This window comes from Triturus cristatus, chromosome 3_2 (assembly GCF_964204655.1).
Source record: "Triturus cristatus chromosome 3_2, aTriCri1.1, whole genome shotgun sequence".
In the NCBI taxonomy this organism is placed as follows: Eukaryota; Metazoa; Chordata; class Amphibia; order Caudata; family Salamandridae; genus Triturus; species Triturus cristatus.
The window spans coordinates 676710446-676723870 of record NC_140584.1 but is presented as its reverse complement, the minus strand read 5'-3'; positions in this window follow the sequence as shown (position 1 = coordinate 676723870).

Genomic DNA, 13425 nt, shown 5'->3' with positions numbered 1-13425 from the left:
GGTAGGCACACCCACTGGGTCGGGGGGCAAACGTGTGACACGCAGCCATAGTGGGAGTCCGCATTCCACCCAGTCCACTCCCTCCAAATCCCCTCCCCTCAGCTCTCCTGGCCACATCTCCCCCAAGGACTCCTTCATGGCCGCTCTGTCCCTGAGCCCCACAGTTACACCACCACGCAAGCGGTCAAGGAGGTCCCCGGTCAGGGTGGTTGAGTCTCCCCCCCTGTCTCCACCCTCCCCTGGTGGCGCTGCGACCCATCCCTCTGACCCCCCCCCCCCTCCTTGGGGCCTGAGGTCCCTTCGGGTGCAGGGGACTCCCTGGAGGACCTTGCAAAGGTGTGTAGTGCCATCCTGGCCTCCGCCTTTGGCACTGACCCACCCCCTGTGGTGGAGTCCTCCATCCCTGCACCCACAACGCCGCCCCTTTGCCCTGATGTCCCTGCGGTGCCTGTTGCTTCCCCCCCCCCTGATGCCCTCACCAGTGTGGAAGACAATGCCATTTGACTGTGCAGGCAAGGTAGGGGACACGCATCCCACTGTGTCCCCCATCCAGCTGAGAATCATTGACTGCCCTATGGGCTTTGTGAAGATTGAACTGCCTGCGATCCACGGACATTGTGCTCATGCTGAATAAAGCTTAATTTTGTTTTCATTATCACACTACTGCTATGCTGGTATTGGTGTTGGTGGGGCTGCTACATGGTTTTGGGTGGTGTGTAAGGGATTGGGTGTGTGGGATATGTAGTAGTGTACTGCTCATTGGTGGGACGCTGGGATCTGTGTGCCATCACAAGGTGTTGGCTAACTTTCTTTGTTCATGTAAGCAGTTACTGCATGGTGCACTTGTCCCAGGGTGTATTCCTTCCTCTGTGTACCCAGCTTTCTTCCCTGCAGGGTGTTCCCAATGTTTAGCGCAGAGCTGTGTCTACATGAGCTGTGTGTGTGACGGAGCCCTTCTACTTTGGCCATGCACGCAGGGCCATGTCTCCACCTGCAACAATCGTGGCATCCTTGGTGATCACTGTACTTGTGTGTGGAGTCTGTTGACATGAGTTCATGGGGACATGTTCCCTTGTAGCCAGTATGCATGTGGATAATTCTGGCCTCACACACATGTGTTACACCCCTCCTGTCTAAGGGCACTGCTGGGAGTGATAGGCACCCACCCCTCCTGTCTCAGGGCACTGCTGGGAGTGATAGGCACCCACCCCTCCTGTCTCAGGGCACTGCTGGGAGGACTCCACACCCACCCCTCCTGTCTCAGGGCACTGCTGGGAGGACTCCACACCCACCCCTCCTGTCTCAGGGCACTGCTGGGAGGACTCCACACCCACCCCTCCTGTCTCAGGGCACTGCTGGGAGGACTCCACACCCACCCCTCCTGTCTCAGGGCACTGCTGGGAGTGATAGGCACCCACCCCTCCTGTCTCAGGGCACTGCTGGGAGTACTCCACACCCACCCCTCCTGTCTCAGGGCACTGCTGGGAGGACTCTGCACACACCCCTCCTGTCTCAGGGCACTGCTGGGAGGATTCCACACCCACCCCTCCTGTCTCAGGGCACTGCTGGGAGGACTCTGCACACACCCCTCCTGGCTCAGGGCACTGCTGGGAGTGATAGGCACCCACCCCTCCTGTCTCAGGGCACTGCTGGGTGGACTCTGCACACACACCTCCGATTTCAGGATATGTACGCTTGGAACATACACGGTGGGGGTACGCTCAATGCATTCGAGGTGAGGGTACGAGTCTACTTACACTGGTGTGGTGGGGGTACGCTCCATGCATACGCGGGTGAGGGTACGGGTCGTACTTACACTGTTGGGGTGTGGGGTACGCTCCTTGCATACGCGGGTGAGGGTACGGGTCGTACTTACACTGTTGGGCTGGGGGGTACGCTCCTTGCATACGCGGGTGGGGGTACGGGTCGTACTTACACTGTTGGGGTGGGGGTACGGTCCGTGAGTCCGCGGGTGGGGGTAGGAGTCGTACTTACACTGGTGGGGGTGGGGGTATGGTCCGTACGTCCGCGGGTGAGGGTTCGAGTCGTACTTTCACTGTTGGCATGGAGGGTACGCTCCATGCATACGCGGGTGAGGGTTCGAGTCGTACTTACACTGTTGGCATGGGGGGTATGCTCCATGCATACACGGGTGGGGGTACGGGTCGTACTTACACTGTTGGGCTGGGGGGTACGCTCCATGCATACGCGGGTGGGGGTACGGGTCATACTTACAATGTTGGGGGGCTGGGGGGTACGCTCCATGCATACGCGGGTGGGGGTACGGGTCGTACTTACACTGTTGGGGTGGGGGTACGGTCCGTGAGTCCGTAGGTGGGGGTAGGAGTCGTACTTACACTGGTGGGGGTGGGGGTACGGTCCGTACGTCCGCGGGTGAGGGTTCGAGTCATACTTACACTGTTGGCATGGAGGGTACGCTCCATGCATACGCGGGTGAGGGTTTGAGTCGTACTTACACTGTTGGCATGGGGGTACGCTCCATGCATACGCGGGTGGGGGTACGGGTCGTACTTACACTGTTGGGGTGGGGGGTACGCTCCATGCATACGCGGGTGAGGGTACGGGTCGTACTTTCACTGTTGGGGTGGGGGGTGTGCTCCTTGCATACGGGGTGGGGGTAGGGTCCGTACATATACGTCCCCACGCTATGTGATGCTTGTGCGGCCCATACCCAGGCCTTTGCCACGTGGGTGCGATCCGTCCCGCCATTGTTGGGGTGACGTGTGTGGGCGTGGTCCGACTTGTACCCACGCTCTTCAGGCGTGGGTACGGGACGTACCTGTCTGGTTGTGTTGCCAGTTCGCGTGGTGATGGACTTCCGTTGTGGCGGTCGCTGGCTTATCAGGACACGCCCCCACCCCCTCGTGGTGACCAGGGCATGGGAGTCAGGTATGTCCAGGCCATGTGTGGTGTGTGACTTATGTGGTTGTTTTGTGGCCTGCCCTGGTCCTGCCACCCCCACCCCACCCCACTTTCCCCCCTCCCTTAGTTATTCTGACCTTCTGCGGCGTCTGCGTCGTAACCTGTAGAGGAGGTGGACTGCTATGAGGGCAGGGATGACTCGTAGGTTCGGGTCCATGTCTGTCCGTCGCGTACTGGTACTCCTTGATCGCGTCGTCCTGTCGCGTACGGGTCCTCCTTGATCGCGTCGTCCTGTCGCGTACGGGTCCTCCTTGGTCGCGTGGTCCTGTGTGCCCGTCGCGTACTGGTCCTCCTTGTTCGGGTCGTCGTCTGTCCGTCGCGTACTGGTGGTCCTTGTTCGCGTCGTCCTGATTTCCCGGCAGTTTTTGGCTGCCGCAAAATATTCGCCGTGCGGGGTGACGTCGGTGCGAATCGTGATTCCTGGGTCGTGAATGGCTGGCTGCGAGCGTCCCGACGTCAGGTCGGCGCTTTTCCGGATCGCATTGGTAGGTTTTTTTTGGTCGGTTGGGCTTTTTTACGATTCGTACGGTACTGGTGTACCCGTGCGAATCGTAATTCCTTGTTTGTAAAAATTGACGACCGGGTACGCGTCGGACGGAGATTATGCTCCGTCCGACGGTTCGTACCCGGTTTTTGCCGGATCGTGATCGGCACCTTAATGTGTCCTGGGCCTGTAATTCAAATGCTACTAGTGGACCTGCAGCCCTGGCTGTGCCACCCACAAGCAGACCTGTAAACATATGTCAGGCCTGCCATTGCAGTGTCTGTGAGTGTAGTTTTAAACTGCCATGATGACCTGGCTAGTGCGCCCACTTCCCAGACACAAACCTTCCCTTTCATTACATGTAAGGCACCCCTAAGGTAGACCAAAGATAGCCCCCTGGGCCGGGTGCAGTGTAGGTGAAAGGTAGGACACGTACTGATAGTGAAATACTGCCAATTAATTTCACCATTGCAAGGACTAGACTTCCTATAGGTTATCAATGGAGCTGCCTTGTACATTTTACAAGTGTAACTTCCAATTGGGAAGAGCTAGAGATTTGGGGCCATATGTAGGTAGCAGCACATTTACCGATTCATAAATACCGAATTTTACCGATTCGGTATTTATGAATCGGTAAATGTGATGTAGGTAATGATTCGGTAAATATTACCGAATCGGAAAAATTCGGTAAGTATGAATCGGTATTCAGTAATGGGGCATACCTTCCCATTGATTCCTATGGGCCTGGAGGCCCATAGGAATCAATGGGAAGCCAGTCACCATTACCGATTCGGTAAATACCGATTCGGTAATGGGGGGAGCATATACAAGGGTGGCAGGGTGTCACATTGACACCCTGTTGCACCCCTGATTCTTGCATGTGTGCACATGTGGCGCGCATACATGCCCTAAGGGCATGTATGTCTGCCACATGGCACATTTACATCTGCAAAATATCACGTTTTGCAAGATATTCCGTATTTATCACCAACCTATATTTGGTCGTAAATACCGAATTCTAATTCCTACTCATCACTCATTAGAGTGTTTCCTACATATCATTTCAGGATTCGGTATTTACCGAATCGGCAATTTTACCGATTCGGTAAATTACCGAATCCTGAAATATGCCTCCTACATCTCAAATAGCTACATGCCGGTCGGTAACGGGATATTTACCGAATTTCGGCCGTTACCGACCGGTATTTAGCTACCTACATGAGGCCCTTGGAGTTTTGGCTCCCTGAGCTTTAAATTTAATAGCGCATCTTTTAGTAAAGATGGTTTTACAATTGTGTGGAGGAAAATGCCACATTTGGAAAGTGGGCATTTTCTTGCTTTGCCATCCTGTGCCACAGCGTGCGTGTGGAATCAGCATCTGGTTTAGACTGACAGCTGGGCTGCTTGTACATTCACTTTAGACAGTCACACAAAGGGAGTTGAGGTGTGCCCTGCATATCCTGAAAGCCCATCACCAGGCTGATGGGCCTTCCTGAGCTAGACTGGTGGGAGGGGCTGTCAGCTGCACCTGAATAGGGCTGTGCCTGGCCTTTCAAAATGCTCTTTACACTGCCCTGGAATGTGTCTGGAGCCAAGACCATGCAAGACAAGAACCTGTGCACTACAAAGACAATCCTTGTCTACTTCAAAGGCCACAGTAAGTATTGGACCTAAGACCCCAGACTTTTAGAACACTTATGGATCAAGAGGAGACTCTGCCAAGAGGAAGAGCTGGAGTGCTGTCAGGAAGAGTACTGCCCCTTTGCTCTGTTGCTTTGCTGGGCTGGCCTGCAGTGGCTGCTTCTGTCCTGGAGAGGACAAAGACTGGACTTTGTTTTGGTATCCTGCTTAAGAAGATTCTCCAAGGGCTTGTGTGTGCTTGCCCCCTGTTAAGAAGTCTGAGGGACGTCAAATACTTCATTTGCAGCATGCCTGAACTCCACTGCTGGGAATTCTGACCTGTCAAGTGGTGCCAATTTCGGTACTGAGCCCTTGGAGGTGGTTCTCCTGGACTTAAAAATCCATGCATCGCCTTTCCAGTGTTTCCCTTCCTGTTTTTCCAATGCAGCACTGTCGTGCAGGAGAAATTTCCATGCACCTCCCCTGGGAGCAAGGAACCAATGCATCACCTTCCCTGCGTGTGAGGAACAGACGCATTGCTTTGATTTCAGGGGCCTCACCTCCCCTGTGTTTTTTTTTGTCTTGTGATTTTGACGCATCTCAGGTACTTTGTACAAAAGGTGACGCATCCATATTTTTTTAAGGACTGAGCTGTTTTATATTTCATGTCTTACATTGAAAAACTATGATAAAAAAGTTTTCAAAAGCATACAAAGCAAAACCAAAGGGGACGCTCTTCAGGAAATATCTCTAGTACCCGCAAAACTGAAAACATTATATATTCCCAACCCAAATGATCATAATCTTACTAACTTAAAAAAATAGACTATTTATACTCCCCGGCTTTGTTAGTAACTCGAGTATTCACATTTGCAAACAAATATTAACACCCATACACCTCCAATACTAAAACACAGAGCACATGCTGACCTACTACTAGAAACATTGAGTGATACATTTACTAAAACCACATTACCCTACTCTTTTTCCTGCCCAATTACAGCTGACCGACAAATCACTGATGAAAGGCAGATATAATTTTCCTTGTTCTGAGGATCTTGCCATTGACCCACTACGCTGGATATGCCAAAATGGCCACTGAATTAATCAGGAAATTTAAGATATTAGAGCATTATCTCTGCTACCACTAATTTGAACTAATGGACAAGATTCAACCAAGTCAATACTTGTTCTCCAATCCCTTAACTTTGATGGTTATGGTTCAAAATTATTACATTATTGATTTTCTACTAAATAAAATTAGTTCATCATATTTCTATCTGCAATCAAATGATGAAACAAGGACAATCAATCATAATCTATCTTTAATTCACTGCCTTGAAGAAAACCCTAGGTTTAGGATGAAATGTGTTGGCTGCATCAAAAGGGATTTTTTACTATATAATATACATTCAAATTGACTCCGTGTTATACTGTAATTGTGAACTGTATTGCTTCTCACAAAAAAGCAAAACTGAGGTGTACTATCAATTTGTGCATGATTACTCTAAGATTAATTTAAACTGCATCTAGAGAGCCTGGATTATTCAAATGCGTTTAAAATGTATGGCTTTTTAAACAAACAATGGGATGTTTAGCAGGATCTGTGTCAAGTGTTAAGGGGTTTCTCCCCCTACATCAGTTACGCCCTTCATGTATCAAATTAAAAAATAGGTTTTTGGAAGCAGCTACTGAAATAACTGGAATCACACGTTTGATTATTAAAATATATATATATATTTTTTTTATTATTAATCATTGCCCACCAAATTCCAAATTAAACATCATAACCTACAATTAAATCGTTTTTTAAATATACACCCCGAAATTCATGAACACCAACATTCCTTCAATTTTTATATTGTTTTTCAGTTAACAGATTAAATGAAAAACATAATTAAATTGATAAAAAAATACATTTCAATTTAAAATAATGATGCATTGTTTATTGAAAAACACACCACCCACCAAAACCACTAAAATAACCCACAATCATTAAAAAATACAATTGAAAAATAATAAGCAAAATAAGATTTCCACACTCATTTTGTGGTTGGGGTACATAAAAGTATGATCAGATTTTCTATGACCTTAGCCCACTGCACTAATTCCTAGTTAAATGGTCAGAGAGATTTTAAGACTCTTCACTTTATTTCGATTTGATTTTTGCAGCTTCTATAGTGTGATCTTAACTCCAAAGAGTAAGGAAAAACTATACCTAGTCATTAAAACAAAAGAACAAAACACTCAAAAAAAGATCTTCTTAACACTTAATATAGAAACGAAAAATTAAATCTAACATAACAAAATACATTATAACATGCTATGCAATGGAAACAGAATTGAAAAGCCTCCAAATGTACAAGGAAGAAGACTTTTAATTATGAGCTGGATATACCAGTTTAAACAAAATGGGTTTTCTCAATCTTAAGAAATAATAGTTGAATTTCAGGAGACAGGAAGTTCCAAAAGCATGGCGCTACAGATGAAAATGATTGGGTGGAATGAGTGACCCTGTTAAAACAATGGTTCTCTCAACATCTTGATGAGTTATGAGGGGATATAGAAATTGCCTAAGTAAGTGAAACAGAATGTAAATAACATGATCAAAATTCCAAGAAACATAAAGTAGAGAAGCCTCAGCATGAAGATCATCTTCAAGAGAAAACAGTGACAAAGCAGAAAGAAGTTAAAGAAGAGCATCACCATCGTCCATTCTGGAAATCACAAAGGACTGAATAACAGATTTTAAATCAGATGAAGGGTGATTAGGTTCAATATTCTTTAAAAGACGTAAATGGAAGAAGCAGACAGTCAGAAATGTACTAATGTGACACTCACAATTAAGACCTAAAGATTTAAATGTGGTAGAGACAACAGGAAAAATGTTATGGCAGACAGAGAAAAAAACAACAATCAACCAAAGAAAACCCATTGCAGAAAAAAATCTTAAGAAACTTCATTTCTGAAAGTATTATAATATCCATATCTGGATAGTGCCAAGAATGTCTCACAGGCACTAATGATGGCCTGAGATAGAGCACAGTGCTATTGGCTCACTCATGAAGGGAGATGTCCAAGCCTTCCGACTGAAGCCCCCAGAGACTCCACGCAGATTGTAAATGGAGCAGGTGATCAAATGAACATCCGAGGCACCCTAAAGAGCATAGGATAGATTGGACCTGGAAATCTTCATCTGAAGGTACTGAGCATGACATGATAAAAAGATACCAGGCATCGCACTGTAACACAATTGTTTATTGTCAAAGTATAAGTATGAAGATCATTTTGAACTTGAGCAATGCAATATATGCAGCTGAATATTCATGAAGTCCCTTATTTGGGAACTTGTTGAAGGTGACAGCGTTTTTTCAGTTCTGGCTCCTACATTATGGAGTGCCCTCCTGTTGAATCTTCATTTATAGTTAGGTTACCTCTGCTTGAGGGAAGTCCTGAATACTTTTCTATTACCTGTTGAATCCTACAGTTTCTGCTATGGGCACATCACCATCAAAATTAACAATGAAAGAGTGCTTTATATATGTCATTTTTTCTGTTTAAAGATTTGAGAACCCCTTGGTATCAATGTTCCTGCTTTCAGCAGATGATTATTGAAATTCCTACCAGAAGACCTGAAGACCATCATTACAAGTGGGCTTTTAGTTCTTATGGCGCCATTAGCAGGATTTACTAGCTGCATCCAAATCATGAGATCTGTGTTAACTCTGTGGCCTGTGGTGTTTGACCCAAGACCCCACCATGCTGAAAGAAGATGATACCTTGAGTAGAAATAAATTGAATGAATGGGGTTACTAGGAAATGAGGAAACGGATAAGAAATTCCCCCAGTAATTTAGTAATTAATATATATATATGTGTCCTACGTACAGTTTGCACAAGATTCTCATTCCCCTACCCAAGAGTTTCCAGGAGTACCTACGGTAGTGGTATCTCCAGGGGAGATATTTTGGCTAATTTTGTGGGAACCTTGAAGTGGAACCCTAAGGATAGACACAGTTTAATTGAAGTAATATGTGAGACAGATCTCAAAAAACGATTTCTTGATAACGCTTTGTATTGAATGATTTCACTGATTACAAATTCTGTGAAAGTGTTTTTTGTCTGTGTGAGTTAGGAAGATACTTTCTGCAAAAGTGTATTGCTTTTTTAATACGCTTGTTCAGCTGATCTATTCTAAAAACACTTTCAGGGAGCCGGTGCCTCACATGGTGCGACTGTCTTCTAATCTTCTCAGTGTCACTTAAAATTCTTTCACGCTTCTCATATCAAGACTTTGTTTATTCACTAATGTTGTTTAACCCACACTTGGGAGACCTAGATTTACTATTAGCCTAACATCACATCACTGTGCAGCAGTACGACTTTATCACTCTTGTGTGACTGAAGGTTCTGTTATAACCAGAAAAACATTCCCACCGGCTACCTTAGACAACTTGACGTCCCACTTTACTCTTAAATGAAAGTATTCTGCCTCGCCAAAAATGCATTTTTCCTCGCCATTCAGAATATACTATATAGAAGTTCAGAAATGACTAGACTCCCTCAAAAAAATCTCTTTGACAAAAATTCTTGCCTTTCATGAAAGACTACCAAACTTGTCGAAATTTACCAACTGCTCACGGATAGCTTCATTTACTAATAAAAGATAAACTGCTCACCCCTGCTTGTTACGTTAAGATGGCTGCTTAGTTACTTCCTTTATGCCAGGAATCGCAGCTACCACAGAAGCTATATCATGATTCTAATACCTGCGGCTTTAATGTAGGAAACCCTCACTGTGTGACTAATGTCACCTCATTAATATTCTAACATTTAGATTCTGTAGATATTGGTGGCGTTTGCATAGTTCTTTTATTCACATCATGCTTTCTGATGATTGCAAATGCTCTTAAGAGATACATTCTAGGGGCCTGACTATAAGTGTCCTGAGTCAGATGCAATCAAATTCGACACTAAGGTGCTCAGAATTTATTAAATGAGAAAACTATTGCACATTCAAGGTTTTTGGGGAGTAACATGCAGACTTTGGTTCTTACTGCACCAGAATCTGAATGAAATGTTAAATACTGTACATGTTTCCTCTTTTAAATTCCAGCCGGTATGACCTGCTGAAATGTAATGAAGTATGTTTTTTTTATCATATGTGGTAATCAATGGGCAAGTAAATAACACACAACTCGGAATTCTGATCCTGGTAGAATAAAGGGGTTGTGGAAGGCTTGGAAAATTCTGCCTCACACATAATCATGGTGGACATATAATACAGAGGGAGATTTGTGTGTGGTCCCTATTTCTCTGTTTCTAGCTTTAGTTCTACCAAAGCCTTCCTCATTTAAGTATCCTTCATTCAGATCTTATAAGATCATTGAATTTCACTGTGCGTACACAGTGGCATAACAAAAGCTCAGGGGGCCCCCCTGCAAGGTACATGGAGGGGCCCCCACTCCGGATGGGGGGCCTGTGTTACGCCCCTGGGCGTACATCTCCATACTCACTGTTAATATCTATTTTCAGTCCATGGCAAACACCAAGCATTTCAGGAAGTGTCTTAAATCACATCTTTTCTGATGATAGTTTGTAGTTTGGTAATTGGGGAAGTTACATAATTAGCATCAATAGACCATGTCCGTATGATTATGTGCTGCACAGGCTCCGATTCATTAAATTAGATTGACTGCGATAATTTGTGGTTAGCTGGCCTCCAGAAATCTTATCTTACTCCACTAAAAACTGTGCTTATCCTTATTGACCTCCGTTGTCGCCCCCTGAAAACTTAGAATGTCTTAAAGAGTGAATGCATTACCTTGGTCAGCATCACTGACGGCCTGCCAGTGGTTCATTAGGCACAAAACAAGAGGAGCACCAGACAATGCACTGACTAAAAATAATACGCACTCTGACCTAAATCAACTGTTCACCTGCCTAGCCCCAAGACTCTGGAACTTGTAACTGAAGGACATCAGAAGAACCACAAATCACCTCGTCTTCCAGGTAGCCTTAAAGATGCACCTTTTCAAAACTCACATTCTTAACTCATCTCCTTTATCATTGGTCAATGCCACAACTATCCTATTCATCTATCAGCTGATTGCGTCTCATGATTGGCTAATATTAGGCATCGCAATCCTGGTCACTGGAAGGCACAGCATATTGGCTGATAGATAATGGTTACAATTATAGTGTTAGGGGAGCTGCGTAATACTATTTGCAGAATTCGAGTCCCACACAATACTAGCTGATTGGGGTTGCATGATCATCAAGATTCTCACAGAGTGCTAACGGGGAAGGGGTGAGAGTGCATAAAACTGGGTGATGTGTAGGTTCCCAAAATGTATTAGTGGGAGAGGGTACTGTCACGTGGCCCAAGGGAGCATTGTGGTCTTCCTTATGTTAGCATGAGCATGCTGCAGCTTGTCTGCTGCTTTGCGAACGTTCCTACACAAGCTTATTTTTGTCAATGCCTCTTATTTTAATAAACGGATAGGTAACACACACTTGGAGAGGGACCTTTCCAGGGAGAAGAGAATGACAGCACCTATGATATAGACCCACCATCTATAGCGTGAGGTACACGGTCTGCTGATAACGCCCAGAGATCCTCTAATATATAATCATCTTGTTTCTGTACAATGGGAGGGAGGTTAGGCTATGCTATCATTCACAATGAGAGCTCCTTGTAAGATTTACGGACTACTTGCTATGCTGACTGTATTTGTATTATGTATTTTTCTGCTTGTTGTGGCACGTATACGGCATATTAGAGCACGTTAGTTAAAATAAATATCTTAAACTTGTTTGTGTATCTGTCAGATCTTATTGTGGACAAGTACAAGAGTGTGAGTGAAAGAGTGGGTCTTGCAACCGCGATTCCTGAAAGAGTCTGGAGTGTTGTGTCCTGGGGTGTCTAATCACTTGTTTCTCTGTGAGTGAGTAGGAGGGCAAGTGAGATCCTATAGCTAGTTGGTCTCTGGCTCATGGGTACTCAGGTGGTAGGATGACTCAGTACCTATATAGTAAGGTCCCATAATCCTAAGCGTGGTTCTGTGTTTGCGCAGAATCCCTGCAACAGTACAATGCTGGCTGATTGGGGTTGCACAATAAGGGCTCGTATATGACACAGAGCAGACTGGTGGATGATGAAACTCCACTTTATAAAAAGTAAATACTATGGGAGCTGCACAACACTGGCGGATGCAAGATGTAGCATAAAATGCTGGTCTCTGTAGGTGGCGCACTGCTGTACTGGCTGATGCGAGGTGTGCCATACAATGCTGGCTCCTGAAGGTGGCGCATTGCTATATTTATTTATTTATAAAGTGCAACATTCATCCCGTTGGGATATCACGGTGCTAATGTAGCGGGAGGGTGGTGAATTAAGCTGGTCGAATTGAGATCGGTGGCAACAGTCCTAAGGAAATAAGTAGGTTTTAAGTTTCTTCCTGAACGCCATGTACTCTTCAGTCAGCCGTAGTTCCAGGGGGAGCTTGTTCCAGTGGTAAGCAGCAAGATGCGAAAAGGTGCATCCGCCTGCCCTGCTCTTACTGGTTCTCTTAGTCTCAGCTAGCGCTTGAGAGCGTGACCTTAGGCACCTGGACGGGGTGTAGAATTTAATTCTATTCTGGAGAATCTTGGGGCCTGTATGATGAAGTGCCCTGTGTGCATGTCCTAAGAGCTTAAATCTTACTCTTTGATACATGGGAAGCCAATGAAGTTGCCTCAGGCAGTCCGTCGCGGAGCTGTACCTGCCTTTGTTGCACACCAGTTTGGCTGCTGCATTTTTTATTACTTGCAGACGTTTGAAAAAGTAATCTGGCATGCCAACGAAAAGTGCATTTCCATAGTCCAGCCTACTGACAAGCAGGGCCTGTGTGACTATTCTCCGGCTTTCCACTGGGATCCAGGGAAAAAGCCTTTTTAAGAGCTTCAGTGTGGTGAAGCTTCTGCCACACAGGGTCCGCACGTGGTCCTGCATTGATAGGGTGTTATCAATGATGACGCCCACATTTTATGTGCACTGCTTGGGTGCTGGGGCCGTGCCCAGAGAGTGGGGCCACCATGACACATCCCAGATATAATTGGCTCCACCGAGAAGCAAGATTTCAGGTTTCTCGGCGTTGAGCTTTAAGCAGTGCTCTGACATCCAGGTTGCCATTTCAGTAAGGCAGTTACTGAGTTTGGCTCTGGAGTCCTCATGCCTGTTTCCGATAGCTATTGTCAGTTGCATATCATCTGCATAGGAGCAGATCCCAAAGCCCCATTTCGTACCAATTTTTGCCAGAGATGATACGTAGGCATTGAATAGTGTGGGGCTCAGGGATGCTCCCTGCGGGACGCCACAGCTGAGATTTTTTAAAGCAG